This window comes from Aulonocara sp. 'chitande type north' Nkhata Bay, linkage group LG11 (genome assembly GCF_057382095.1).
Source record: "Aulonocara sp. 'chitande type north' Nkhata Bay isolate Kocher_YH1m ecotype deep benthic linkage group LG11, A_spYH_male_GT1.1, whole genome shotgun sequence".
NCBI classification, from domain to species: Eukaryota; Metazoa; Chordata; class Actinopteri; order Cichliformes; family Cichlidae; genus Aulonocara; species Aulonocara sp. 'chitande type north' Nkhata Bay.
Window position 1 is genome coordinate 33,072,543 of NC_141354.1, and position 16,772 is coordinate 33,089,314.

The window sequence follows — 16,772 nt, forward strand, 5'->3', positions numbered from 1 at the left end:
TGGTCTATCTTGGACTGGCTACAGTCACTCTCAGACAGATTGGCGAAGGCTTGCAAATAACTGCTGTTTAATTGATAAAGGCAGACAGACACAGCCAGCAGATTGCAATCAATCTCAATCGGCCTGCATCGATGAGCAACACTCGTCTGCAATGCAACTCTTTGCAATTGGAAATTTGACTCAACTGGTTGCCAACTGGTCAACTGCATCACTATTTGTTGACTTTCTGAATTTCTCTTTCAACTCAGTGAGTTTCTGTCTGGACCCTGAATCTAAATAATTCTTGTAAATGTCTGTGTGTGTTGGAGATCTGTGATTTTTCTTTCTTTTTTCATTTTATTACAGTTCATTACAGTATTATGATGAACAGATTGCATGCAATTGACAACTTGACCCCATTTAGTCACAAACTGATAGCAGACTGATAGCACGCTTTGAAGCAAATAAAGTAAATTAACTATGGCAGCAAATTACATTTGCAATAATGAGTAAACTTAGATATTCAATGTCTTAAATATTAGCCATTGCTAATATTTTATTATGAGTCAGTTTTCCAAAGTCCTCGTATGGGAAGGACTGTCTATTTGAGTGCAAACTATTCAATAGTTGTTCAAACTCAGGATCAAAATGTGGCACTATTCAGCTGACAAACCGTGATCAGCACTACCGTGGCTTTCTGATGTGTCATTTTGGATCACAGGACAATTTCTGTAACTTTAATTTTTAACTTTTAACTGAACGGCCGATGTGCTCGGTGAACGACCTAGCTGCCCTGCGCCTCGGGATCATATGCAAAGGCTGCGTTTCTGCTCTGCTCGCTCCCAGGACTCGATTGAAAGCATCCAAAAAAGTGTCTCATTAAAGTGGGCATTAATTTGAGCTTGTTAAACATCCTGGCACAACTTTCATCTCGTTTCGTGACAGACACATTTTCCTGAAGCTGACAGTAAAGGAAGTTTTCAGTTAGAACTTGGCAGTTGGATCCTTTCCCTGTCAGGATGGATTGCGAAAGCCGGGTGAAGAAAACGGGCAGAACTTTTCTGAAGTCTCTTTTCTAATTTACTTTCCGAAGCTTTGAAGCACTGTGTGTAAAGTCTGTGTGAAAATTCAAGTGAAATGAGGGACATTATAAGGTCTACAGCTGCCTGTTGGGACTGATCTCACTCTTTTGTCTTTATATTCCATTCTATATTATGGATGTTATCAGATGTTAACAATGTTTCACTTTAAAATGATTATACACTACTATTTCTAATAAAACCCAAGGGTCTTCTATGTGACAGCTGCTACATACTGTTAATTATACATGTACAATAAGTGAAAAACCTAAAAAAAAAAAAAAAAAAAGGGATGCATATTACACAAATGTGCAAATAGCTCAAATTGCCTCAACTTGATCAAAGAAAATGATGAAATATTCCACATCTATTTATTGCAAATAATAATTTAATAATACGTGACACTATAACACTCTCAGGCGGTAGCAGCTGTTGCTAAAAGCTGTTGTGGGCGGGTGTGAATGCAGGAATGTAAGACCGAGTGTCGAAGGATAATTCTGGTTTACTGTAACTTGGCATGTGTCTCATTAATCTGGCTATTGTAGATCAGTGGGTCACGCTGACTTTGTACTCGCTACTTCAGCTGTTAAGATGTGCAGAAAGTGAAAATTGCCATCTCTGTGCAGACTTTAAAAGAATATTTAATCATTTATAACTATCGTCTAATTTCAGATCTGCCCAAAAGTAAACAGTAATTCACAGCAAGCATCAATCGTTTTACCAAACGCATTAGGGACTTCTATTTAACAATACTTGCACTCTGCTTAAATCAATGAAAATATATTGATAAAATCAGGTAATAAACATTGTATAAGCATTGTTATTGGTAACAGTTTTATATCAAAGCAACAATAGTACTTTTTACCGTCCAGGAAAACAAGGCCTGTTTATTTCTGCACAGCAAACTAACCAATCCATCAGCCTTGCACCAGGAAGGAAGGGTGTTTAAAAGAACAAAAAGCTGTGCCACATGAAATACAGAGATTCACCTGCTGTGACACCCCCTTGGGAAATAAAGGAGCAGCAAAAAGTACCTTCTTATTCTTCATGTGTTGCGAGGCTGTGACAAACCCCGAAAATCTGTCTGGCTATGGTGAGCACTGGACATGGCTACTTCTCAGGAAGGTCTTTGGGACACTGGACAAAGCCAAGACAGGAGGCATGAAGATGGTCTTGAGTGAATTGAAACAAAACAACAGGAAAGTGGAAACTCTTGGCAGCCCTGTTTGTGGCTCCGCAAACCAATAAACACCAATCCCACCAAATCGTTGTCTTCCCAGCAGGGGTTCAAATATTACCGTACTGTTAGATTCTCATCTAACATGATAGAGATTTGGACAAAGTGATTGTGCTTCAACCCGCCAGCTGCGCCACTATTTTACGCCAAGAGATAATCGGCTTTTAAAGAGCAAAAATGTCTACTTAGACCTTTGAGTTTATCCAAAGTGCTTTATTTTGCTCTGCTCGTTCATTCGTGCCATCCTTTATTTACTTTTGTTTTCACCCTCCGGTTAAATTTAGGCACCAGAATGACTTGTTTAGGTTTGCGGCATTAACCCTGCACAGTGAAAAATGACACCTAATTAAATGTGATGTCAAGGAGTCCTTCACAAATAACCTTTTGTGGTTTATTATTGTAGAGCCTTTACCTTACAATATAAAGCGATTGTACTGAACACACTCGTCAGTTGAAATATTACTTATCTAATTACATTGAGTCTCTGTACACAAATTCTGCATATGTGTAGCATTTGCACCATAACTTTATATTGTCCTGATATTGAAAACCGTCCAGTCAGGCTTGTTTCCAGTGTTTGAACTGGAAAGCATCCATTCAGCAGGTTTGCTTCTTTCAATTAGAGGAGCTGCTGCTGTCAGGGTCGAGCACTGTGAGGACTTTGCCTTCAAATGGATCCAATATGTACACTTTTAATTAAACTAAATTTACTTGCAAAAATCACTAAGAAACTTTTTTTTCCTCACTGAGCAAGTGCATTAAAAAAAAACAAACAACTTAACTACTTCAACACCACAGGTTACATGAAAGGTCTGCCATTATAACAAATTAATGTTTCCCCAAAACGAAGAGCCGTTCAGCTGCCTACTGAGACAATTTACTTATCTGAGTTTTCCTCATGTTGATTTTCATGACATGCTGATACATATTAATGTAAACCGCTGGAAGTCTTCAAATGAGATTTCCAAAAAACAAGATGTTTTTAAAAAAAAAAAAATCATTAGAAATGAACTGTAACCATTAGGCTCCCACGTTTCAGTCAGTATTGTTAGAAATAAATACAAAATTAATTATGACAATAAAACAAAAAAGATTTGCACTGACGAGGACAAAGATGCACATAAAAACCCAATGAGCATGAATACATCCATACTGATCATCCATCACTGGGTGAGACGTGGCTGCCAGTCCGACAGCGATTCACACCTCACATGCATGTTTTTGGATTGTGGGAGGGCGTTGGACTACTTCCATAATGCACTTGAACATGCAATGTCCACACACAAACCCCACAGCTGCATTTGAACTCAGGACGTTTCTTGCTGTGAGACTTTTTCTTAGCAACGAAGGTTGAATTTGCAGTCAGATTAGGAGGAACAGAGACAAATTTCCAGAGTGGCAAGGTTCAAAGTGTCAAAGAGCGCCCTGTAAACGTTTTCAAATATATGAGCGAGAGGTAAGAAGAACAATCTTACTGCCCAGGAGTGTTTCTTAGATCAGGCCCTTATTTGGCTGATATCTGATCTCCCCGTTAGCATCTCATTTCTAACTCTGCACAAAATGTACAGAGTAAAGATATAATTAAGTGGGATTTGAACCACGAGGAACAGCAGCAAGATGTGAACAACACAAATTGCTATCCATTATCTGCTGATTTAAGAGGGATCATTAAAGCTCGTACAAGCGCACAGTAAGTAAATTGAAGGACCGCGTGGCCCACTATTAAACAGTGTGATTCCTTTCAGTAAGCCGAGGCTGAGTATGGATTTGTAAACCTCAAAATATATTTAAGAGGTCAGCTGAATATTTACATGGAAAGACCACCAAATTAAACTGTTAGACTGGCCACATACTCTTTATCAGTCAGATAAAAACACAACATAATGTAAGAAGTAGTTGTTTCACAAGCCAAGACGAGAGTCAGCAACCTTCTTTCTCCTGCAGCCCCCAGTATAACTCTCGCTCGCTGTGTCTGTGCTGTTTATTTTAACTGTGAGCCTGCGCTGGCAGCTTGCCCAGGGCTTTTGGGGAGGACTCGTAGGCCGCAAACCACGGCACATTTGGAGGCTTTTAAATGCCCCATAAACACTAGTGGAGAAACACACGGAGCTGCAGCACACAGAGTGACAAGACTTCCATCCGCTGCCTCCCCTCAGCCCCTCTACCCCCACCCCCCACTACCGAGCCAAATACCAATTCCTTTTCCCCGAAAATGGCTTCAGTGAAAACTATTACATTTCTCAATCTGATATGCCTTTGCTGCTTTTTTATAAGAATTTCCATGAAAGAGCCTTTTATGCTGAGGCGAATGAGAGGAGAAATTACAGTTGTTATAAAATGTCTGGGCTGCCAGGAACATCACAGGGCTCAACGCCTCATATGAAATCCTTCCTAACTGATCGAATAGAACAGACCGAGTCGGAGTAGATAAACGGCTAAAAAAAACCCTTCTGGCTTCTGTGGAGCACGAGCCTCAGAATCAGCTGACTACCAGTTGTTAGTTTAGACGCTGTCACGTGTTTCACTGATCACGATCCGGCATCGACTCTGAACTTAACTACATCTCAGTCCAGCGTACTCTGACCTCTGTCTTACCTCTGTCCAGCAGTCAAGTCACTCACACTCCGTTTATGGACTCTTTTTTTTTTCCCCCAGCACATTTAATAAAGGATCTTGAGGCCTTCTCAATAAGGAGCAGACTGTGCTGTGTTTGGCAAGGCAGACTTGGACCCTGATCTTCTTTTGCGGCTTAAGAGTAGAATCCTTCAGTTATTGAATTTCTATCAGCTTTTTCCTCCGTTAATGTTGTGGTGGTGGACGAGTGAGAGCCTGGTCTCACTTAAAGTCAGGGTGAAATGGCAATTAGAGCATCTGTATCTTTTTAAAATATGATGTATTTCGGAGTGAAATGGACATCACTATGGTACAGCAGCCACAGTGGTGACTTTTATCCAAGTTTCTGGTCGATTTGATTGGACTGTTGAATCGTGAGTGTGGCCTTGTAAACCCGTAGCTCTAGTAGACTGTTATTATTTTTATCCACATTCATTACATTCACCTCTTTTTGTTGCATCAAGAAGTTGAGCATAAATGACGGCACCTCAGCCACATTTACTGAAAGTGTAAACAAGTATAACATCCATTCATGTTATCCAAACACACTCCAGTCCAGAAATTCACTCTTCTGGCTACAAACTACAGTCAAGTGTGATGTATGTAAAAGCCGACAATAGTTGCCCCACATTATGTATAACTGGATGCACAATATGTAAGTGGGGGGGGGGGGGGGGCACTCTGGTGCTGGGGTGGCAGATAGTTTAGCGGTTAACACAACAACAATGTTCTGGGTTAATTGGTGATTATTCATTTGCCACAGGTATGAGTGTGTGTTCTGGCCCTGCTGTTGGTTGTTCTAGTGTGAACAGGGTTGTTCTAGTGTGAACAGTAGTGACCAATCATGTCGGAGCACACTGTAAGCACGTTTTTAGCAGTCTGTGCAGACAGCAAAGGAGTGATTGGCAAAATGAAAATCAAAACGATCCAACTCATCTATCATCTGACAACAATTTATCTCTGCATCAGCTTTTTCCACTCATACATTACCAGTTCATTTGCAACCATCCGTGGCTCAAAGGAGCTGAACATATAATGCTGCTGTAGTTCAACAAGCTTTTAAAATTTCAAATAGAATTTTTACAAAGATTGGACACAAAGAAAGGAGATGGGAGGAAAAAAAGCCCCCATCGCCTTCTCCAAAGAGGAAAAACACCGTGAACCAGCCACACACTTGGACACAGCTGACTTCTTCCTTAAACAAACATTAGCAAAACTAAGCTAACAGAACCAAAATGAAAAACGGGACTACTGATAACTACCAGCTCAACTGATATTCAATTAAAAAAAAATCCTGCAAAAGCAACCGAGGGATAACAACAGTGCTGATGATAGTGAGGGAGATACTCCATGCTCCACTTGGTTTGGCTCTATGAGTTCAGGTGGACCTTCTGTAGCCAGTCAACAGGACGGCACCAAATCAGAGAGGAGAGAACAGGTTAATACGGATAATAGAAAGACAATAACAGGATGATAGATGTGCCGGCACAGAAGGGCAGAACGGTTAATAGAAAACATGCTGCGGGTGCAGTTTAGTCCCCTTAAAATGTATGCAAATTATTAGACAGTGTTGCCCTGATGGAGAACTTAAGATTGGATATGTTTTCTGGTGCTTTTAGGAAGTATAATATAAACAGTGTTTTCATACATCAGTAATGGCATTTCAATTTTGGAGACTGGATTCCCCAAGAGAACGTGCTGTCTTTGCTCTTTTATATCTCCAAATCTGTTCATGTGTCACTTCATTTAACAGGTAATAAGAAGAGGTCAAACAACCTGCCAAAGCTTCACAATGTAACATCCACTTCTGTTCAGCTGTCAGGGTGATATATATACCTGGATTCACTGTGATATAATGAAGCAAACCCTTATGTAGGAAAGCCATGAACTGGTCCATCTCGCTACTCTGAAAGTATTCTTCTTTTCTTTTGTCAGATCTTTTCCGATCTCTCTTTCACTTTGAGTCCTGGAAATCCTGCCAATACATAAATGAAGCTCACTGGTTAACATCTGTCATCATATACACTGTGTAACTGTGTAGTCACAGAGAGACCTTTAGTATTTGTAAAGTTAAACTATGTCTTTAAAAAGCTGGAAAAGTCATATTCTGATTTTAAGAATTTATTAATTTTAAATATATTTTAAAAATGGTGGTAAGTGGAAGATTGTTATTCTCATCTCAAACATAATTAAAAGTAAGAAATATGTTCACTAACTGGACAAGGTATATTAGATATACCTTGCTAATAGCGAGTGAATTGTTTCCCTTCAGAACTGCCTCATTTCTCTGTGGTACAGACTTAACAAATTGCTGGAAAGATTTTGGTCCATATTGACATGATAACATGACACAGTTGCTGCAGATGTGTCAGTTGCCAGATGTGCTCAATGTCATGATCAAGACACCATTTTGAGATGATCTAAGCTTTGTGACATAACATCCTGCGGGAAGCAGCCGTGGTCATTATAGGGTGGACGTGGTCAGAGGCAAAACTGTGGCATTTAAACACTGCACCACCAGCAGCCTCAACTTTTGAGTCCCTGCAGGTTGAGTCCATGCTTCCATGTGTTTCATACTTTCATGTTTCTGACAGTACCATTTGGATGTTGCAGTACAGTGCTGCTGTAAACCATCTGCTTTAAGGGCTGTCATATTGTGCCTTCAGAGATGCTCTTTTGCATGCCTTGGTTGCAACAAGTGGTTATTTGAGTTACTGTTGCCTTCCAACAGCTCAAACCACTCATTCTCCTCTGACATCTGAGATCAACAAGATGTTTTTGTTACCCAGGAGTTTTTTTGTTTTTGTTTTTGTTTTTTTTTGTTGTTTTTTTTTCTCTCTTCCCCCCCTTCTCACCGTCTCTTCTCCCCTTTGGTTTTCTTTCTTTCTCTCCCCCTCTTTCTTTCATTCTTTCCCCCTGTCCTATCCCACAGTTATGTCTGTCCCGTTTGCAACTGAAAATAAAATAAATTCATAATTATAATAAAGGTCAATCAAATGGACCAATATGGCAAGGCCATGATGATCCACTTGGTAAAATAAATCCGCTTGGCATCTTTCTTGGCCTCAAGACAACAATTCTGATGGCTATAGATCCAAACGGGACACACACAAAAAAAAAAGATGTTTTTGTTCAAAGAACGTCTGCTTACTGGGTATTTTCTCTTCATTTTGAACCATTATCTGCATTACATCAGCATTTTCTGAACTACAGTCCAGCCCGTCTGGATTTAAATCACTTTTCTTGCCCGTTCAGATGCTCTGAATTTCAGGAGGTCTTAACGACTCCTTGATGTTAACGTCCCTAAATGCACTGAGCAACTGCAATGTGATTAGCAGGTTAGATATTTGCATTAACAAGCAGCTGAATGGGTGTACCCAATAAAGAGGCCAGTGAGTGTTGAGGCTAACACAGAAGATCTTAGTAGGCATCAAATTATCATTCAGTAATATTAATCTAAATAGCTGCATATACAGCAAAAAGTTATAAAAGAAAAAGTTCTGTAAAATTATTAGATTAACTTACTTTTTGTGGTCGTTTTGGGGATTTATCAGTCTTGCAGTGAAAGCTGGTAAATCTGGATTATCAAACCCAACTTGAAATTATGGAAGAAAGTTAAGAATCCATCCAAAGCCCTGTATATACACAGTAACCACAATTACTGTGTTAGCATGTCTAGATACCACCAGTGTAAAATGAGAACATAGTCATAGTGACACTTCATCCATCCATCCAAAATTCACAGAAATCAGAGTGTTACTTATGACAGCTGTATGGTTTTAAAGTACAACCATATACAGGATATTTTGCAGAATATGTTTGATTTTTTTTTTGGGGGGGGGGGCCATGTTGCCCTGTATTCAAAGCCGCTGCACTTTGCCATAATAGGGGCTGAGGTCAGTGAACAGTTATGTGGTATGGTTAGCATGCCCGGCACTCCTGGAACTCATGGCCCGATGCCTGACCCAGCTCCCAGTGCTACTGTAGCGTGTCTGTGTGTATGTGTTAGTGGTTTAATTCAGAGCACTCAGGCGAAGAAGAGGTCTCGACTCAGCAGTTCAGACACTTTCACCCGGAGACAAGGACCCACCTGTGCTTGTCTGTTTCATGAAGAATCTGATTCCGCCTGTCGCTCGCACTCCCTCAGCCGGCCATAACCTGTTCACCCTGCACCTGTCCTCACCAGAGCTTCTCGCTCCATTCCTCCTCCCCTGACCCGCCACATCCATTGCCGTCCCATTGGAGCCAGCTGGAAATCCCCCAGCACAACCGGTTCTGGGCGCTCTCTTCCAGTCCATGATGATAACCGTCATCCAACAGCTCAGTCTGCACTAATCTGTCCTGCCAGACCAACTGTGTCCATATTAACAGAGGAAAAAACAGGACTCTCTCTAAGGTCACTGGTGTTCGAAAGCACTAGTGGTGCAGAGGTGAATGATTTAATTATAGTTCTTCTAAGTGCACTGCTTCTAGGTGCAAAAAACCCAAGTCTTCATTCTGTTTTTGACCTTTCTGCAAACACAAAATGTAGTATCTAATGCTTGCTATTATGTTCCAGGGACGCCCTCAAAGATGTATTTTTAGATAATGTCCTCGGGCTAACAAAGGGCTCCTCTCTTGCTTTCTCTGGTGAGCAAAGGAGCCACAATCGATGACCAGACATTGTGCTGCTGGATAAACTTCCCACAACAGGAAAGCTCAGGGTGTTCCACTGTACAAAACAAAAGAAAGAAAGCTTTGTGTGGTTTGTGTCATTTGATATTTCATTATATAGTCATCATCCACAGCTTGAAGAAGCAAAGTAAGACATTAAGTGGGAGGCAGAGATGTCAAGTCATCATTGTGTCTTATTTATCCAGCTAGTGCTGTAAAACTTGCTGTTAAACTGATGAGCCAAAATATCATGATCACTCCAGCCTTTTATGGTTTTGGTCCATCGTGTGTCTTCAGTCTCTGAAAGTGTTTTCAAGTCATTTTTCATAACTTTGAGCTGGAAATCTTCACCTAAAAGCTACAAAGTAGAACATTTTATGGCAAGTTAAGCTAATGTGAAATTAGCATTCATTTAGATTTCTTTTGGATTTTTGACACTTGACAGATGCAAGCCTGGATCTAAGATCTGTTTGGCTACTACATGCTCCACTTTCATCATCTATTGTCATATCTCATCTACAGGTCAGTGCAAGGAAAGCAGCTCAGCAGGCTTATTAGAGCTTGTTTGAAAACCGCTCTCTGTTGCTGTAGGAAACAGTGAAAGTCTAGCAGTTTAGACTTCTTCTGAAGCACTAGCAAGCTAAAGAAGTTTCCAAGCTAAGCAAATGCTTACTAGCCAGCTTCAATATGCTTTCAACCTGTTTGTTGAAGCTGTTTGCAATTAGTTAGTGAACTTGTGTGATTGTGGGATTCCCTGCAAAAGCAGGCCACACAACTTCAGTTAATCACTAACTGCAACAGTGCAAAAATACAAGTTTATTCAGAGGGCAGCTACTCCTTATTCTGAAATTAAGGTTGATGACACTATGGATTCTGAGCCAAAATAATAAATGTGCCATAAAAACCAAAACAGTGAGTTAAAAGAGGCTAATTTGAGTTTCAGAGTTTGCTAACTGTCAGTGTGGTTATTATCGTGAGCAGGACCTTTTTGCAGAGCTTTAAGTCTTGTAATTTGATTGATTGTTTATTTTAAAAAAAGACTGACTTAATAGAAGTTTAAATAAAATCCTGTGATTGTTTTAGCTGTTGACCAAGGCTAAGGGTTTGTTTTTTCTGTAGCCAGCCAAGAATTTTGAGGTCATTCTTTCTACGAAGGATATTAGACCAACATGTGGGGTAATCATGCTCAAAAAGGGTGTTTTTACAGCATTACACACCTGATATATGACTCCACACTTATTTTATGTTCACATGCTGGTTAGACACTGAAAAATAAATATGTTTTAAATAGATTATTTATACGCTGCAGGTGTTTTTCCCCTTAATTTTACTATTTGTACTGGGCAGACACAAAGAGGAGACTGAGGGGAAAAAATCTAATTGTATAGACGTATATGCAACCAAACAAGACAAGTAAACTGCTTTTTAAAGGAGTTAGGGAGTGTGAAGATAATCCAAAAAATGCAAAAAACTCAAGAGGTTAGTGGTATAAGGAGACAGATGTTAGTGTTTGATATCCAGCTGTTCTTCATGCTTGGAAAGCTGAGCATAACAAAAATGAACTGAACACAAAACTGGAGCCAAGTTGAAGTGAAATTCCTCCTGCAGGGCCAAAGAGGAGATTTCTGAACTCTTTAAATTAAAGTAATCACAGGGTAAACAGTGCAGAAAAGTCCATCGTGTTTAGTAAACATTACACATGCTGGAATAAAACGCAGTTAGACTTCAAGCAAACAAAATATAAAGCACTCCGCATAGGAATTACATCCTGGTACAGGAACGTATAAAGTAAACAGAGTTGACTTCATTCCAAACAAACACCTGTATGAAGGTTATATTTCATCTGAAATTAAATATTGATATAGTGTCAGTGATGCTGATGTGATAAAATGGTCAATAATTGTGTAACTATTTTTTCCCCTATGCTTTTGCGCAGCTATGTGTTTGCTATTTGTTTATACATCATCTGCATTTAATCATTAGTTATTATTAATCTCTGGCTCACTTTGTCCTGTCTTCTTCCCATCGCTCCCAACTAGTCGTGGCAGAAGGCCGTCCCTCCCTGATCCTGGCTGTACTCAATGTTTCTTCCTGTTAAAATTCAGTTTTTCCTTCCTTTCCTTTGCTAAATCTCAATTAATTTTCATGACCTTAAGTGTTGTTGTCCTTTTTTTATTTTTTAAATAGTTAAAACCCAGGACATAATTAGTACAATGTTTCTAATTAAATAGAAAATGATTTATCCATTTTTTAAAAGAAAAATCTTAAATAAAAAATGCACACAAACCAGTAAACAAAGTAAAACAAACACGTACTGTTGAGAAACTATAATACAAAAATTACAATTAAAATTCTCAACAACAAAAACAACAACTGGTGAAAATCTAAATAATATTTAAACAACTTAACAACCTCTAAAGCGTCTAAGTCACGTCAGGTGACGGCGCAACATCTAAACACAAGAAGGGGGAGTGGGAGCAAAGTGCTCTGTGCTGACACTCTGGCGACCTGGCTGATTCGTCTTTGCCAAAACCACAGAATTGCAAACAAGGACGGAACTTAAAGAATCGATCTCAGCAGGCTAGTATCGATCCGATACTGATGCCGATGGCTTGGTATTGATACAAGCGATATTTGGGTCGATCCGCCCACCACTAGTTTTCTCTGTATAATTGGAGTCTTTCCCTTACAATAGAAAGTGCCTTGAAGCAACTGATGTTGTAATTTGGTGCGACATAAATAAAAAGACCTTGTTAAAAGACCTCTGTTTCAGATTTTGTAGATTTGTAGATATCAAATTCATATTTTTACCATGGGTTGCTTTTGGCTCTGGTAATCATGAAGTGAAAATATGACATTGTGCCATTTTGCAGATTGCATTAGCTCTGTCGTTTTAAATAAGTCACATGCTGATCATTACAGCAGCTCTGATTCATATGTTTTCCTGCACTTCCTTTCTCACTTACTGATATTCTACCAGATGGTGTGGTTGTCTCAGTTCTTCAGTTCTCTTTATGAGATATTAAGGTTTCAGCCTAAGTTACATATGAGCTTTTTTCTGTCATGGACACACTCTTGACTATATAGCGCTTATAGTTACTCATGTGAACTCCTCATTTCACTCTCAGGACTTTTCTCATCAGTGAGCAAAGATTAGAGGACAGTTTCTGTTGCCTTCCTTCCAGCATTAAGAAAATTGTCTCTTTCAGCCTCTCCTGAGTGGTGGTAGCGGAGCTGATTACTCTGCAGGTCATAAGTTAATTGTTTATGTGACTTGCATGTCAACTAGAAATATGTCATCTGCATCCCTGAGAGAGGAATAAAAACCTTGACACTGCATTAACTTCAGTGAGGACTGCAAAAACTGAAAAAAGATTATTGGATCTTCACAACAAGCCTGGCTTCTTTTTCAGAAGTCAAAGATCACAGTAATGGCTGGCAGCGAGGAGCAGCCTTTTCTTTTTATTGTGAATATTTTACCACAAATAATAAATATGAACTTCTATGAATGTCTGCAAAGCTCAGCAACACACTGTTAACCTGTGAAATATAGGCAATAAATTTGGGCGCCCGGAAGTAAAAACTATGAGTCAAAGTTTAAATGTGATTATGCTACTGAGCTAGTGACAAACGTGTCTGGAAGCATTTTCATTTGGTGCAAATGTTTAGGATGAACAATCAGAATGTGCAAAAACATCATGGTCATTGTGACTTTGCTGCTTTTTTGGCCAGATGGCAATTGCAGCAAGAATTTGCACAAATCTTTAGTAGAATACAAATTGTGAGTTTTTATATCTGACCCAGGCACAAGGGGGCCACAAGACGGTGTGCTCCAAGCACTGGTCCAAGTCTGGATAAATGGAGAGGGTTGCATCTCTGCAGGGCATCTGGCCTAAAACATGCAGATCATCTTGAATGAGGGATTGGAACAACAAGTTAACTACGAAGTGGTAGGCCCCGTAAAATCCCACAGTGGGGTCAGCAGATGCTGAATTGCATGATGTGCAGTGGACACCTACTTTCTGCAGAGTAAATCACAGACTACCAAACTTCATGTGGACTTCAGATCAGTTCAAGAGCAGTGCACAGAGACCATTTCCATGGCCAAACAGCTAACCCAACATGTATGTGCACCGGTGCACAGAAAAAGATCCATAAAGACATGGATGAGTGAGTTTAATGTCCCGAGTCTATCGGGTTGAGATCAACCTTGGAGATGATGCAATGAGCCAGGCTTTGTCATCCAACCTCTCAAAGAATGATCAAAATTTCCAACAAACCCACTCCGAAAAAATTGTGGAAAGCCTTCCCAGAAGAGTTGAAGCTCTTCTAGCTTCAAAGGGTGGGCTGCCAACATATTAAACCCTATGGATTAAGAAAAGGATGTCACTCGAGTCCATAAGAATGTGAGGGTGAATACTTAAGGCAATATAATGTACGAAGTACAACTTGACTGGCTGGTGGAGGTGTGCGACTGTGATGGAACAATTTGCATGTTATGTTATATCAAACTGACAGTATTATAGGTAACTGTGAGCATAAAAGTATATTAATTTAATGTGATTTTAGGGTTTACACATAGTCTGCAAACTAAAATCCAAGCTTTGTGCATATGAAATGTTACAGTTGTAATTATGAACAATGAATGAAGAAAATATTAAGTTTATGGCTAAATATAAAACATGTAGGATCCTATTTTACAATCCTGCCTGCTAGAATAAGTTTTACTGCTACTACAAATCTGCAGTAATAACTGCAGTGTCTGAATCGCATCGGTTTAGCTCAAATATTACAAAGAAATATTAAAAGAAGGTGTATCAGAAAACACTGAAAAAATACAACAGCTCGTTACGGATTCAAAATATTGGAGATGGACACAAGAGGAAAAACCACAATAACAACACTGGTCCGGCCGGGTCAAGTCAAACGATGATTTTAATGATCACACGCGTGGGAGATGGATACTGTACGCAGACAGCATCAGATCTCAAAATGGTGGAGCATTGATCAAACTCTTATAGCCTCTAGTGGCCCCCACCTAATCATAAAAGCCTAAACATTCACATTCTTTCTCTCACACGGCGCCTAAGCTACGACCTTGGCTCCCTGTTTATCTGCTCCTGCTGAGATGGGGCAGAAAACTCCAGCATGTTCTATTCTCTTCTAATCAGACAAATAAGGCGATGACTTTCTGCGAACAGTATTTCTTATAACTCAGCAGTATAATGCATCATAAAACAATATCATTCATTCACAATAAATCAGCAGTCTAATCTAATGCAAATGTAATAGTTATCACCTTCTTCTAATTCAGGAGAATAATGCAAACTAAAACTACATAATAATTCACAATCTTTAATTAGGGGTCTAACATGGCATAAGGTAATATTATAATCCCACAAGCTGCAGTGAGATTTGGACAAAGTGGCTTCTTATTAACATTTTAACAAAATCATGATCTTTCACTAACTTTAACCAGGCTAACCACGTGTCCAAACTTGTTTCTACACTCAAATCCTCTTTTATTTCCTTTCTGAATGTAGAGATGTTGTTGTTGTTCAGTGCAGAAAATATTGTTGTTGAACTTAATCTAATGTAAGTTCTTGGAGATTTGGGTTTGTGTTCCTTCAGCTTCCCTTAATCTTACACCAATTGACTTTTTTTATTTATTTATTTTTAAATATCTCTCCCTTAGAGATGGGGTGAGAAGTTTGGCCATTCGGGAGGTGCTCAGAGTAGAGCCGCTGCTCCTCCACATCGAAAGGAGCCATCTGACAAGGATGCCCCCTGGGCGCCTCCTGGGCGAGGTTTTCTGGGCATGTCCCACTGGGAGGAGGCCCCGGGGGAGACCCAGGACACGCTGGAGAGATTATATCTCTCAGCTGGCCTGGGAGTGCCTTGGTGTCTCCCCGGATAAGCTGGAGGGAGGTGGCTGGGGAGAGGGAGGTCGGGGCTTCTCTGCTTAGGCTGCTGCCCCCGTGACCCGGATAAAGCGGAAGAAGATGGATGGATGATTACTTTAGTTGGATGCTTTTTAAGTTTGCACACCAAAATGCACTATTTAGGATTGCTGCAGTTAAGAAATGCATACAAAAGCTAATACTTGAGGTTGGTCTTGTCACCCTAACAGCTGAGAAAGTGGAGCAGAAGCTTCTTACCATTTGTTGGCATATAATTTCAATAATTTCACATTGTATTCCCCCACCACTTGATACAGTGTTAAAAGATCATGTATTATTTCATGTATTTCTCTGTAAAAAAAAAACAAAAAAAAAGACTGAATGTCTCATTTAGCTTCAAATGTAAAATTAAACAGATTTAAGAGGTTTCAAGGGGATGTACTTTACTGCAGGCTTTTAGAAGCCTTTTATTTCTCTTTTCCTTCACTGAACTATATTTTTATTATTGCTGTTGCTGTTTTTTAAGGGTCTCCAGGAACTGAGAGGTAAAATAATGAAAGCCGCTGATTAAATGTGTAAAGGTACAGTGCGAATTTCTAAGCTTTTTACAGATGATCGTACACGATGAAGTTTAGGAGACGGGTGCAGATGTGGCATCGCAGTCAGGACATCGTTGCTTCTTTGTAGCTTTATCAGCTTCTCCGCTGCTCTTTGTTAAATTCAGGGATTGCCGTATGGCTCCGTTTTTACAGACTTCACCTCTCAAAGCCGCCCGTCTGCTCGTGCTGACGACAGCAGCTTTGAGGCCAACCCACCCATGGCTCACGCTGATACTCAATTAGTCCTGAAACAGCAGTGCTCCCATCGAACTAATGATTCACAGCAAACCCTCGCTCGCTCTCCCCTCATTCTCCCTCTTTTTGTCTCCAATCTCTCCGCCATGAGACATTTCTTCCCCCTCCTCAAGCTCATTTTTTCTTTAAATTGCATGTCTCAAAATGGCGGCATCTCAAGACCATTACTGTCAGCGTGAGATTGAAGAGATGACAGTTTTGAGGAATGTGGATTTCTCTGTGCAGGCGGTAACATGGTTAGTCTTTGTCACCCTAAATGAGTTTGGGGTCACGTGGAGTGTGTGAGTGCAGAGAAAATGGAAACCATGAGCGCAACCACAGGATTGATCTCGTAGACTCACCGCATTGATTTCCCTCTTCACCACCCATTTGTTTTCTTGTTCGATGAATCAGCGGACATGCTTCGTATGAGTCATGTTGCCATCACATGGGGAGGAGGGGCCGTTGACCAGTGATG

At 40.0% G+C, this 16,772-nt stretch overlaps 1 long non-coding RNA gene across 1 annotated transcript in view; it reads right to left on the reverse strand.

The window, feature by feature from the left end:
- LOC147319538 (uncharacterized) overlaps positions 1-9,053 on the reverse strand; it is a 68,810-nt gene extending 59,757 nt beyond the window's left edge. Inside the window, exons 1-2 of the long non-coding RNA XR_015131554.1 lie at positions 8,999-9,053; positions 8,434-8,543 (exon numbers count right to left, since the gene is read on the reverse strand). This is a non-coding gene — a long non-coding RNA (uncharacterized LOC147319538). The remainder of the gene's footprint in view (positions 1-8,433; positions 8,544-8,998) is intronic.
- Positions 9,054-16,772: the final 7,719 nt, after the last annotated feature.